Source organism: Leiobunum rupestre, chromosome 10 (genome assembly GCF_980474605.1).
Source record: "Leiobunum rupestre chromosome 10, qqLeiRupe1.1.hap1, whole genome shotgun sequence".
Lineage (NCBI taxonomy): Eukaryota > Metazoa > Arthropoda > Arachnida > Opiliones > Sclerosomatidae > Leiobunum > Leiobunum rupestre.
In genome coordinates, this window is record NC_143393.1 from 51,039,929 (window position 1) to 51,055,408 (window position 15,480).

The following is a 15,480-nucleotide window of genomic DNA, read 5'->3' on the forward strand; positions in this document are numbered from 1 at the left end:
TTTAAAGATTGACTCGACTAGGGACGGTTCACTCTTCGTTCATCAGAGTTCCTACATTGACAACGTCCTTAAGCGTTTCAACATGGACGGAAGCCGACCAGTGAAGACACCTGCCATCGCTCCTGTTAACGACGATGAAGATCAAGCGGAATTTGAGTCACCGGAGATTTATTCTTCAGCTGTTGGAAGCCTCAGATACGCAGCCTTGGGAACTCGACCCGATATTGAATTTGCGGTAAATCGGGCTTCGCAAGCCATGTCCAGACCTACTGATTGGGGTGCAGTCAAGCGAATCTGCAGATATCTTAAGGGGTCAAAAAGTTTGGGTCTTCTATTCAAGGCTCACGACGTCTCAACCATCATTCCATACTCAGATGCAGACTACGCTGGATGCGAGAAGTCGAGACGGTCCACTTCTGGAATTCTATGTCTCATGGGTTCAACTCCTATCACGTGGGCGAGCCGCAAGCAGCAGTCAGTCGCACTTTCAACCACCGAGGCAGAGCTTGTCGCAGCAACGGAGACTGCTAAAGACGTCGTCTGGATCAATAGTATCAAAGCCAGCCTTGGATTAAAAGGAGCTGATGACATTCCTGTTCTCCATGTCGACAACGCTGGCACCATAAAACTCATCCGGAATCCGGAATTCCATCGCCGAACAAAACATATCCATGTTCGACAATACTACGTTCGAGACCTGGTCCAGGATGGGGAACTGGATGTCACTTACGTTCCAAGCGACAACCAACTGGCAGACATCTTCACAAAGCCGCTAGCCAGCGAGGTATTCGAGCGCATTCGCCACAAGCTAAATTTGTACGCATTGGAGAAAGTCAACATTGAGGGCGAGTGTTAAGGATAGACAATATTGACTTTATCTTTAACAACTAACGTTATCTACCAAACCAATTTCATATGGGTTGTTTTGTTTTTTATATAACCTGTTTTTTAAACCCGTATTTATTATGTATATAAACAGCGGTTGGTTTTACTAAAATATCATTCATTCGTTACCCGTTATTTGTATTTACTATGTAATTCATTAAATTTTTTATGCTTAACCAAGTTGTCGTAATAATTCTCATCGCTGCGCTTTGCAAGCTGCAATTCTAAAACTTCAACACTTTGGAGTACTTCTTGGCTTTAGCTTCTTCTAATTTTTCATTCAAAAATTTTATTCTAATAAAGGTTCGGACTTTTACATAGCACCTGGTAACATCTTGAGGAAATTCTGGATACTGTTGATGAAATTTCTTAGTTAATATTTCAATCACCTGGTCTGTTTTATTTATAGTGTCTCCATGAAAATTTCTGAAAACGCTTTCAATTTATTCAGCATAGCTTAAGAAATATGATGATGGCTCTGTTAAGCCTCCATAGGAAAGCTGACTAATCCACGATGGAATTTCTTTACAATATGAATGATCAACATCTTTCTCTTGAGCTTCTTCTTTCACAAGTTGTGGGTATTTGATCTTGAGCTTTTTTGCAACCCACCCTGAAATAAATTCATGTCCAACTTTTTCTGTTGTTAATAAATCCAATTTTTTTCCTGAATCCCTCCTTTTTAGTATTTGATAATGATGTTTGGTCAATTAATTCTAGAGTTTGATCTTTGTTATGTTCGCAAAGATTTTCAATGTTCACATCTAAAGAACGTAAAACTTGAGCCAATACATATGTATCTTCTGCGTTATTAATACTGGTATTACTAGAATTTTCTCCAAATTCGCGTACCAGCTCTGCGGTCACGAATTGTTCAGAACCTTCGGATTTTGTATTTGAATTTTTTTGCACCATTCCAGGATTTTTTCCCAGCATAACAACTCTCATTCTGTAAATGACATTGAGAGCAGTAGGGTGGTCATCGAGACCACCTCTACTTCGGAGCTGTGAGAAGTAATTTTCCAGAAGATCCTGATTTACGCGATAGCTTAGTATATATTCAATGCCAAATTCCCGTTCAAGCTCCCTATAGAGAGATTGGAGAGATCTTGAAGTCATAATTATACCTTTCAGAAATACTTGCATTCCTTTTTTACCTTTACATGACATACTTGAAGCAAGATGTATCATTTCTTCTAGACATTGGTATTGTATACTTAAATTAGTTCCATATGCACTTTTTTTGGGACAATCGGGCACATTCTTCACTCGACTATTCAATATGTCAAACCAATCATTAACGACGTCAATGAAATCAGCAGTATCCAGAGCAAGTTGATCATTGTCTCCAGGCTTGAAATGACGTAAAGCAGAAGCGATAGAATGGGAAATAAGCTCGGCTGCCAATCGGACATTTTGACGTTCGGTTTTCTTGCAAAGTATATGTTGTGCCTTGACACGATGACACGCCTTTATTTCATTTGAATCCATTTCAAGTAGTGCTTTTATCGGTTCAATGTTCACAATTTCTCCATCAATAAGCTCAAAACCTAAATCTAAAAGCCAGTTTCGTAGTAGTTTTAGTAGATGTGGTGCGTCTGCAAAGAAGAAAATGTTTGATTCAGGTGTAATAGATTCTGGAGTAAATATTGATGTTCTGGAATAAGATACACCAAGTTCCTTCCAAAGACCTTGATTACCTCCACCCATTTCAGAGACACAGGCAATGACACGATAATTAATGGAGTGAAGTTCAGTGATTAGTTCAAATAGAATTTTTTTAGTCATCTTCTGATCGAACTCAAAATAAATCGGTTGTTTACAATTTCCCACCAGACCTCTGACCATGACAACTTGTAGTTGCGAATGTGGACCAACAACTTTATCTCTCTTAGTGTCATACTCGTAGCATGATTTAATTTTAACTTCATCGAAGCTAAGCACTGTTAACCTTTCCAGATCCAACATCTTTTGACCAGCTACATACATTATTTTCAGAACAGCTTTCAATACACCTTGAGTAACATCAATTTGGGAAGCGTATTTCTGCAGGGTAGAAATTCCTGGTAAAGGGTATTTCAATTCATTTCTCAAATATAAATAGGAGCGTTTGCTGAAGTAGCGGAGTGTAAAAGCTCTTGATATTTTTCATTAGTCCAACGAGCCCTTTTTTATTTCCCATAATAGTAGATAAAGTTCTCTGTTTTTTCAAACACTTCACTTCCCTTTTCATCGAATTAATGGCAATGGACTGCTGGGCAATTGTAACATTTTGATCTTGAATTTTTTTCTCCGCAAAAAGAAGTTTTCTGACAATGGAGTAGTGGTTTTCAATATCTCTCTTTTATTTTATCAAGTTATTAAGATGTAAATCTGTAGTTGATAGATCTAAATCATGAAATCCGGAATCTATAAATGACTGGCTGCCAATATCAGTCCTTTCCAGAAGTGATGTGTCAGGGCATAAGGATGATTGATTCAAGGTGCTAGTTGCACTCGCAGACTTGTTAATTGGTGAAATTTTATTAGCATTAATCAAGGACTTCATAGGTCGGTGAGTTTTAGGTGAACTAATCATTGAAGTTTTCAAACTTGATGTTGCTATATTACAAGTATTTTCTGGGAGTGGATTCATAGATCTGTTTGTTTGACTAGAATAACGGCTTTCCAGTAGTGCTTTTACTGTCTTCTTATTGTCACGTGACTCACACCTTTGATTTCTAGCTTCATTTACGGTATAATTTATAGCACTACATTGTTGGTTTTCTTTGGTACATTTTTTCAGATTAATGGACGGGATAGCATCTTTTTTGAGAATACGATTTGAAGTCTCTCCAAGAAGTTTATATTTTAAGTCATGCATAAAATCATCTTCAATAAAATGTTCTGAACACACTGGTTAGTTGTTGTTGATATTAAAATTGTCATTCCTGTAACAAAGAGTTTTCCAAGTCTTACTTAATTTTGGATCTTGGGGAAATTTGTGGTAGCTTATATGTTTCGTTTCTTCACTAATCTTTGTTTTGTCATTATAATTATGACAAATCCCAACGGAACACCTAGCTCCTGGCATTTTCTAAAAAAAACTAAAAATTAATTGTTTAAAATAATAAATTAATTTCGGTAAGATAAAATCAATACAAACCTTAAACCTAGCCTACGTTCAGTGGCCTCACAGTTCACTGCATAACAAAAATAATCCAGGGGTCCAGTGACGTCACGATCGTCTACTCTTAATCACGTGATCAAAACCAAAACTTGTTTTTATAGGTAACCTTATATAGTCTAAAACTTTTCTACGGACCTTGTGATTAACCGTTTCGTTGAATCCCCCATTCAACACTCGCTGATAGGAAAGAAACAGTCACACCACAACATATCAAACACTTATTGATCGATTTTAGTCACACAGTCGGCTAAAGTCACGGTCAAACGACAGTTAAAACTCAATATTTAATTATTTATTTACTGAGTTCGTTCATCGTGCGATCAGAAAGTAACCAAATCCGACGCTCTGTTTTGGAAAGCACCGCGAATCTTGGCAAGAAAACTCTATTGATAGTGAGCCCGGACTAGCGAACATAGAACGCTAACCGATCACGCGTACCGCGCTTTAGCGGCCCCGTCAATCGCCTGAATTTACCGTGTATATATTTTCCTACCCGGGTTTCGCTACGACCAAAATTTAACGTTAGTCAGATAGGAAAAATCCACAAAACACAATTATTTTTAAATACATTTTAAAAAAATGGAATTAAACCAAATGTAGGTTAATATTTAACTAATAGTTTAATATTTTTTTAATGATTCAAATTTTTTAACGGTGTTTATAAATTATAAAAGAACATCCTCTAGATGCTGCCAGCAACATGGTATTATTGCGTAATACTAGAAACACATGTAAATAAACTAAATAAAACAAAAAGTGAAAAGAAGATTCACTGTAACTTCAGGGTAAATATATTATTTTAATATTTACAAATTAAATAATATTAAGTTAAAATATATTACAAGCGCTATAAATTATAATTTTACGTTTTAACAAGTTGGAGGAAAATTTCACTGAAGTTTGTATACATTCCTAGATATAGGCTTGTATACTAATTCTCTCGCTTTCTCATATTTTGCAGAAATCGCACGGCTTATGTTGACAATAAGTGGAGGAATTAATTTGGAACAGACTATTTTGGCGACCAGTCTAGCATGGTTTGGGTTATAACATTCAAGCACAGGGCACAATTCAAGTTTCGGTAAAACATGGGACTCAATTGTAGAGTATATGGTTTTGGAATCACAAATGTACGGGAATGAGTCTTGAACGAAGGAAACAATTGTGGAAACAACTGAAAAAAATGGCCGACTTGGGTATTTAAGATTCCCTCTATCTTGCTTGTTTATCAAATCTAGGAGAGGAGAGTTTTGACATGGCTGAGAAAGATTCTCAATGCAGCAACTGCAAAAATTATCCTTCTCCAAGGTCATCAAAACATATCCCGCCAAATACGCTATGCGTGCTAATTTCAACGTTGTCCTTTGATTTTCAGGATGAACTAATAGTTGTTCCAAAATTTCAAGAGTCACTTCTGGGATAATAATGGTAGGCGATTCAGTCGGTCTGGAATCAACCCTTGAGACTACGCAATCATCTCTCAATCTGGACATTGCTGTGAAACTGTCCGCTCCTACATTAGATGATCGAACTTTTGAAGTAAGTGTTCCCTTTTTAAGTATATTTTCAATTACAGCTCTGTCATCAAGCATGTCATTCCCACCAGACATTTGACGAAGAAGGCTGAAAAACATATTCAAAACCATGGCTCAATAAATACTTAATGCCCGCTACAGTGGATTCAGGTGTGAATTTGATGGCATGATAAGTTTCATTTGTCAACATTAATTGATTTTCCTCTTCCTTAAGTTTTTCAAGATATTCCAAAAAGGTAGTTTCGAACCAAAAAACCTTTCATCATCAAATGAGAAAAAATGACTCTTATTTGCATTTCTAGATTCATTTGCAAAATGCCTATTGCAGGAATGGTCTCCATGTATTCAATAGTTGACCCTGCAGTTTTGAACAAAGCAGCCTTGAAATGACTGAAACTGTGTTTCTCCAAGTATTTGAGAGCTGCGATAACAGGTGGGGAAAATAATATAATTGCCCTTACAACTTTCATTTTTTCCAAATTGGTTGGATAAACACATTCTCTTTTCGAATTGCGTACTGCTTTTACAGGGTCGTCTTTTTGCAATTCATAAAGCTCTTTGACATATTTCCCTGAAATCTCTTAATAATAATCAGCTAGGCTAATACCCAAGGCACCACCTTAGGCCTAAGTCATCATGCGACTTTTGAAGCCGGGTTAAAATGCGTAGGAGGGTGGTGGCAAGCCCTGCATGCCACGAGATCGAGCCAACAGCTCCCTACACTAAGTATTACCGTTAACCTAGGCAAGTTTTTCAGTGGTTTCAACGTCAAGAAGTTTGTTCCTGACATTTTTTATGATGTGACTGGGGTCGAAGCTCAGAAACAAACATCGCCGTCCATCCTTAGGATGGGATTTTTGTGGTCGTAAATTTCCATCACAAAATTTCCTCATCATAGCGACATTCGTCTTATGATTATCGGTGACAATTCGAACAATATTGAAACCGCAATCTAAGCCTTATGTGGAGGAACTAAGCGATGGAGAAGAGATTTGGGAAACGATGGAAGCTGTATTTAATGTTTGAAGATGTCATGAAGATAATGGGTTTCGACAACAGAATATCACGAAATGTCGCGACTGATCACGTATGCGCACACGTGCACAACGTTGGCTCACACATTTTCATTACGATTGCCTATACGTTAGCTCAAACGGTGCAACAACGTAGTCTTTCATGATCCCACCACGTTGCCTCACACGTTTGAATTAAGTTGGCTAACATTGTAGCCATTACATTGACTCACACTTTCCCACCACGTTGGCGGTGTTCTCTGAGAAATCAAGGGCCCAAAGATACGGGCCCCTGAGGGCCTCAATGGGTATCGTAATAGAACCGTTTTTAAATTTTAGTGATCATTACCCAAACTGAATTGTTTGACATACCTGGTTTTAGAAATAAGATAGCGAAACGCGATCGTTTTAATTGGGTATTTGACATTATTTTTTACTTTAACCTATTTTTTTTAATACCAGGCCTTGGAAATAGGCTAGCAACAGCGACCTATACCACCGCAGCTAACTTGCCAGTCATCGCCAGCACCTCCGAAACGGAAAAGACGTGCGGTCATTTGTAATTAAAGGCATACTTATGTATATTGATTAACCTTACACGTTATTTTATAGAATCGCAGAATATATTGAAAAATATTTACGACCGAAAAAATAGTTCCATATTATTGAAAGCGATGAAAGTTTGCGTTCGTCTGGCAACGCTGCCCTCTTTAAGGATTTCGCGCAAGCGCATTGAGAAACTAACGGAGATAAATGGATAACGAGCATAGACCATATGGAGTTCCAAATTAAAATACTCATTTATCTTTGGCCGTAAGTGTAAAAGCTTTATATCGCGAGCGGAGAAGCCGGGGATCGATAACTGCTAAGTCTAGTTAAAACAAAATTAACACTCATTATAGGCGCTAGCGCCATCTGTAATGCTGTCACGGTATTAGACTACTACTCTTTTAAATATTTCATATATGTGTAATGTTACACTTAACAGATTGCATATTTAGTATACTTAATAGAGGAGTTTTTAGCACATGATTTTAAACGAAATAAAGTTTGTGTTTTTGAATACCTAAATACATGTTTATGAAACTAGTAATTTTACACGAATTGAAATCAGTGTTTTAGTGCACCACAAATACAAGTTTATTCCACGTGTAATTTGAAACATTTGGAAAGGAGTGTTTTAGATTAATAACAACACACGTGGATAACACTTTTTGCTACATTAATTTAAAATCGTGCATTTAAACACCTAAATAATACGGTTCTAGCACGTATGATGATTCACAAAACAAATTAACTGTTGCTACCTGGGTAAGGCAAAGTGACCTGCACTTTCGGAAGACGCCTGAAAAGCTAGAATAAAAGATACATAAAAACCGTATGTAATTGATTATAGACATATAGAACATATCGTAGGAATAAATGATTTTTAAAATTATTAAAGAATAAATACCAGACAATATTGTATTGCATTTTGAATACCATAACGAGTGATTTATATAAAATTGCGTTAATAAAATGGTCTAAAAAAATCGACGCTGTATTTTCAAATCCCTATTTTACCCTGTTGTTTAAAAATTTCTTTGAAGTTCAATCACCAAGCTTTTCCTAACAACGGTTGATTTTAGTAATTAAAGTTGGCTACACAATTAAGATAAACACTTTTGAATACTACATACTATTTAATGCTCCAAAATATTTCTTTTGAGTCATTGAAAATCCAGGAAAATAACCTCCATTTATATGTGAAAACACCTTAGCCACTTTATTCACTCGGCGGAAAACGACATTTAAAACTGTACATACTTTTTCAATAATGATGTGCGCTACTGCAGAAGGTGACCGAGTTACCATGGTTACAAACTGTGTTGCTTGGACGCGTTGTTGTTTGTCAAAGTTTTAAACAAGGCACAAAAATTAAGAGCCAGTCTTTGTGCATTAATTAAAAACCAGCGTTTTTTATGTTATGTTAAAAGTAATTTTTTGCAAAAAAAAATGTATTTTTATATTAGGAGAAATAACTAGTTTTTACAAATCATCAATTTTCATGAAGTGATAAACATTTGTGTTGCGTCCTATTTTTAATAAAAAAATCTTATTTTATTCCCATAACCGAAGATAATTATTCTATTTAAGGCATAAGTTATTAGTTTAACATAAAGTTTCCCAAAATATTGATTATATTTCCCTTTTTCATCTCCTACTCTTCTTTAATTCTTCACGAATAATTTATCATAGAGTTTAACTGTTATCTTTGTATCTAAACCATAATCTTTTTGGTTTCAGCTTGATTGCTTATATACAGGGTGTTACGGCTAAGAGTACCGAAACTTTATATATGCATTCTATGGGTCTCTATGAGTAAAAAAAGTCAAATAAACATGGGTCCTAAAGTGCTTCGTTTCAGAGATATGGGCTCCCAAAAAACTACCCTGAAAACCGGACACAGCCTTTAATCTGGCAAACAATATTCTTCCTTTAACCAAATTGTTTTCATTAAACTATCAATTGTTTTTTATCCGTGAGGCGAGAAACTTGAATAACAAGTGGCAAAAGTTCATTAATGTCCTTTTAGAAGTAAAATGAGTTTGAAGACAAAGCCATTTTAATTTTATTGACATGGTTCAAAATAAAATAAAAACATTTGGTCGTTACGAACGATTTTATTTATCAAAATTAAAGATAAAATGTCATAAGATTTCTAAAATAATGCTTTTAAGTTTGTCTAATTCATTCTGTGGTTAATATGGCACGTCCGAGAACGCTTATTGGGTTAGAAGTTCAAAGATTCAATCGTTCGTCTATTTGGTAAAACCAGTCGAAATATTATTTGTACCTCTCTCCAGGTTACATGCCAATCACAATGTTAAACTTTATGTCGATCTGACACCAGTCTTTAAGGAATCTACTGCTGGTTGATTCTTTGAGCTTCTAACCCGTTTTTCTTGAGCCCGTCCGGCAATAAGCGTTCCTAGATCAATGTGCCATATTAGCTACAAAACGAATTAGACAATTTTAAAACCATTCCTTTAGAATTTTTATAACATTTGTATCTTTAAATTTAATAATTAAAATCGTATCACTAAATTAAAATGGCTTTGTCTTCAAACTCATTTTACTTCTAAAAGGACATTAATGAACTTTTGCCACTTGTTATTAAAGTTTCTCGCCTCACGGATAAAAAACAATTGATAGTTTAATGAAAACAATTTGGTTCAAGGAAGAATATTGTTTGCCAGTTTTAAGGCTGTGTCCGGGTTTCGGGGTAGTTTTTTGGGAGCTAATATCTCTGAAACGAAGCACTTTAGGACCCATGTTTATTAGACATTTTTTACTCATAGAGACCCATAGAACGCATATAGAAAGTTTCGGTACTCTTATCCGTAACACCCTGTATACTCCCTTAATACATGCATTTCATTCTGACAATCTTCCCACAGACTATTAAACATTTTCCGTCTCTATACTTGGAAAAGAGCCTATGCCAAACTTACCCAGTGTCTTTCATCTCATTTCATTTCTTTTCAAATGTGGCAAAGTCTGGTCGGGAAATATAAGAAAAGATCTGAACCGTTACTTCGCTTAATGAACGTAGCTGTTGCTTCAGAAAAGCGTTTAATAGGAGGAGAACGAATTTTGAACGAACAACTTTCATTTTTGTAATCGCAGATTTAACCTACGTGGCTAGTCCTAGGTGGGGTATATTAAAGAAGCAGTATAACTTCTGAGTTATTTTGCAGATGAGAGCTTTGTGGCGTTAAATTGGATTTTTGACTTTCCATAGCCTAATGAATTCCTAGTTCTAGGTACAAATAATAAATTTTAGCGCGTTAGAAATATAAATTACTAAAAAAGTTAACGTATAGGTATATTCCACGTGTAATCATGGAGGGATGCCACCTGGGGTCAGCCGATTTTAATGAAATTTTCTACGGGTGTTTAGGACCTCATTCTAACAAGTCTTTGAAATTTTGAGCCTAATATAATGTTTAGTTAGGGTTTTACCGTATTTTTAAAAAAACTCTGATTTTGATAATTTGTCTTCGACCTTTTTGGTAGTGTTTAGAAACAACACTATTCTGAAAGTTTGGCTTTAGTTAAACTTGTGAAATTTTGTATCATATTATATATATATACATATATATATAAAATATAACATTATGAAATAAAGCTTTAGGCGAACCGTTCAGTGAGAGTAATGAATAATAAACTTAAAAAGTTAAATTGAAACATGTACAGGTTCAAAATGAACTTTAAAAACAGCGAACCTTCCGTTACTTTCAGGGAATACACCCCAAATCTTACTTTTGGAATTACAAATAAACTATATAAAATATAACAGTATGAAATAAAGCTTTAGGCGAACCGTTCAGTGAGAGTAATGAATAATAAACTTAAAAAGTAAAATTGAAACATGTACAAGTCCAAAATGAACTTTAAAACAGTGAACCTTCCAAACTTTCAGAATTACAAATTCACTATATAAAATATATCAGTATGAAATAAAGCTTTAGGCGAACCGTTCAGTGATAGTAATGAATGATAAACTTAAAAAGTTAAATTAAACATGTACAGGTCCAAAATGAACTTTAAAAACAGCGAACCTTTCGTAACTTTCAGAGAATACACCCCTAATCTTATTTTTAGAATTACAATTTCACTAAACTATTCACGGAACACATTTGAGCTATAAGTCCACCATTCAGTGAGAGTGAAGATGCATACTCCATAAAGTTAACGATTGAAAATAGACTTTGATCAATCATATTGTCTTCCTACCTCTGTAAAAGAAAATCGAATTAAAATCATTAAAAAAATCAAACAGTTTTTAATAAAATACTTACTCTTATGATAATTTATCAGCGATACTAGAGATTACTATTTTATAATCGCATTGTGGTGAAGAATGCCCTAGCCCTCTTGAAAAATGCTGGCCTTATAGTTAAAGCAATTGTCTGTGATCAAGGACCAAACAATCAAGCCTGGTTCAAACATTTTGGAATTAGCTCCAAACCACCATTTCTTACCATTGAAGGAGAAAATATTTTCTTTTTTTCTGACGTGCCCCACTTGCTCAAGAGTGTCCGAAATAACTTGCAGCGATATATTTTCATAATTGATGGTGTTTCAGTCAAATGGAATTACCTTCGAAAATTTTATGACATTGATGTTGAATTAGGTAAATTTCGAGCTGCCTACAAGTTAAAGAAAAAACATTTGGATTTACCAGAATTTTCATAGATGAAAGTATCTCTAGCTGCCTAAGTATTTAGTAAAAATGTTGCGAATGGCATAGAAGCTGCAATTGGTACAAAGAAATTGCCGTTAGAAGCATGTCACACTGCTGAGTTTGTAGACCGAATGAATGATTTATTCGACTGTTGCAACCAGGGCCGGATTAACCCCAATATCTGCCCTAAGCCATTTAAGAATGTTGGTGCCCCCCCTCATTAGTTAGTAGACGCCGGACTCAGGAAAACAAAATTATTATTTGGAATCTGGGATAATACTAATACAGATGCATTTATATTTTATTTATATTTTACTCCGTAACTTAATTTCTTATGAGATACATTTTGTAGGATAAATTTTTATATTTTTAAAATCAAATTTTACGGTAAATCCGCCACTGAAATAAGGCGAAGCGTCTACAGCTGACATCGGCAATTCACCAAAACGACTACCTCAGTACCTCTATAAATATATAGACCCATAATGAAAGTTGGGGGGCCGATAATTAAAATTTTTACCTGACAACTCAGCATTTCGACGGAACATCCGTTTCCTTACTTCCGCCTGAATTTTTCAATGGCGGTCACGTGGTTCAAAACGTCACAAACAGGATGTTCCGTCCAGAGATCCACTTAAGCCTCTCTTTGGTTATGGGTCTATTGGATACCGCCAAACTGGTGGCGATAACAAAATGGTAACACGAAATGTTTTGACTATACTAAAGTATAATAGATGATGCCAGACTACCATTATTTCAAAATGTTTTTCGAGTTAAATGTATTTACTGAACTGTGAGTTTTAATAAATGAAATTTTACCAAAGTACGTGACTTTAGTATATTTAATATAGTAAAAACATTTCATGTAGCCTTTTGTTCCCGCCACCAGGCCTGCGGTATTCAATATATTTATGGAGGTAATCGTTTTGGCGAATTGCCGATGTCAGTAGACGCTTCAAAGGAGTATATCAGTATAAATATTATATATTTATACTGATATAATTATTTTTTTATTTTGTCTTAGTTCCATTGTATCATTATCACATTTTTTAGTTCTTCGTAATGAATAAAATTTCGATGGTGCCCGTAATTTCTATATTTCTTGATGCCCTAAGCAATTGCTTTTTTTGCCTAATGGTTAATCCAGGGCTGGTTGCAACAGTCGACAGATCCATCATAAAAATCAAAACAAGAGACCAATGAAAGGTAGCTCTTTGCATGAAAAGATATTTGAAGAAGCTTTGACCTGGCTAGATAAATGGAAAATCCAAGGTTGTAGACCTAAAACTTTGCCACGCATTGAGGGCTGGAAGTTATCTATCTGCAGTATGTTAATGATTTGGAAGGTACTGAAAATAAATTATGGATTTAAATATCTATTAACTGTAAAAATATCTCAGGACTTTCTTGAGAATTTCTTTGGCTCCATTAGATTAAAGGGAGATTGCAGAGATCATCCTACACCACAGCATTTCAGAAGTTCTTATAGAAGTATATCGGTTAACTCACTCCTCAAACCATTAAATGCCAACTGTTGCGATGATATGGAAGAATTCCTTCTTAACATTGACTCATATAAGACCCATATAATAATTCCAGATGATTATGATGGAAGTCTTCCATCAGCAAATAATTATTATCCCAGGGCATGTTCGGAGGAAGACTTTCAAATTTGTAAAAGTTCACTTGAAAGCCAAGGGCCTGGAAAACAAAACATACTATCTTACATTTCAAGATATGTCTTATCACTTGGTAATAAAAACCACAATTGTGAATCATGCAAAACCAAACTGTAGATGAAAAACAAACACTCAACCAGTCAAATATATTAGCATCATTTAAGTCTCGTGATACATCAACATTCAGTGGCTTGACAATACCAACTGAAAGATTCCTGAGCTACGTATCTCAGATCAATGACAAGTTTGATTCACTTTTCCCAATGGTAAAACACATGAATAAAGACAACGGGAGGATTACCAGAATTATTTCAAGAACAATCGATCAATCTTGGTTTATTTCAAAAGACGAGATGCATCAGCATGTTCCATTTGTTGATTACTTGAAAGAAATAATCAATTTTTTTCTACAACTTTCCATTCGTAGTACATTGGAAAAACATAATTTAAACCACAAGTATGACAAAGCCCAGAAACGTCTAGATCGCAAATTACTTAAGGTTCAACATTAAGAAATACTTACCAAACATTTTAGTCGTTAACCATTTCGATAACATATACTTGGATTAATAATATTCCAATTATTTATCCCAGAAATACCCTTGGATTAATGATCATTAATTTAACCTCTGGCCCTGATTCAAGTAACAAAGGTCTAAAAAAAATTGTTAATATATGAACTTTCTTAAAATAATTAAATATAATTAATTAAAAACTTACTTTTTATCTTATCTTAATAAATTAAATTGAAAATCCTCTAAGCAATCGTATTTCTTTACTAAAGCTGCACATATGATTCATTAAATTTCATTCAAAACGTAAACCTACAAATAAACGAGTGAAGAAAAGGCTTTCTCCCGGCTGATAGATGGTGCCGACGTCAACGAAAAAAAAAACAAGAAGTCGCAGCGATGTATAGGGAGTTTCATATCTCTATATTGTCAGTATCTCTGGCCGTACAGCCTTTTTTGTATTTTTTCGGTTCGAGAACGTTTCTGCTTGCTTTTGGTGAAACTTTTCCCAAAAGAACCGATATTTTCAGTTTTTCGACCGTTTTTCGTGTTTCGGTTTTTCGCCAATAAGTCTATTTTTCGGCTTTTAGGCTTCGTAGCTTTTGAAAGTTTTTTTTTAAACTCGCGCTATGCCTTCAAAAGGTCGCGAACCATCCGATTCCATCGCGGTGAACCCTACTCCATCTACAAACAATTCGAATGCATCATATCCGAACCGACAATCTTTGCCAATGTCACCGTTAAAAATACACGCCAACCCAACATGAACCGATCCAACCGCACCCAGCCAAAACGAGACATTTTTCGCTCGAGGACGAATAATACGAACACGACCAACAAGAAGATGACCGCCTCGAATGGTATTTTTATTGACTCCTCTGTTTATCCATATTCAAACAAAGAGCTGATTGACGCCGTCAAGGCGGCGACGAACCCAAACCAGATCTACGCTTTTGCTATTTTTTGCATATTTATATATCGTAGGTTACGTGACGATAGTATATCTAATTTGGACTAAACTATGTCTTAAATATTTATTATTTCGTACCGACGTGTATTTTTAGACCTTTTTCCCTTGAAATTTGATATTTTCCGGGTTTAATTTTGGAAAATAACCTTGATATGACCCGACGTGAAATAGTTGCCTACCATATCTAACCTAAGCCAACGTAACCTAACCCAACCCAACCCAACCTGAACTAACCTAACCTAACCTAACCTAACCTACCCGAAGTGAAAACGAACCAGATTTAAATTTCCCATTCAACTGAATCCCGCCATGTTGGGCTATAGACGAAAATACTTTTCGGTTCAATGGCATTCGGTCAAACGGGATTCGGTCCAATAGTATACAACCCAACGCGTGTGGTGGTTTCTGATGTTCCGCCCCTCTTTGAAAACTCAGACTTGCGAGATATTATGTCGGACTTTGGCTCAATTGTCGGCCCAATCAAGGC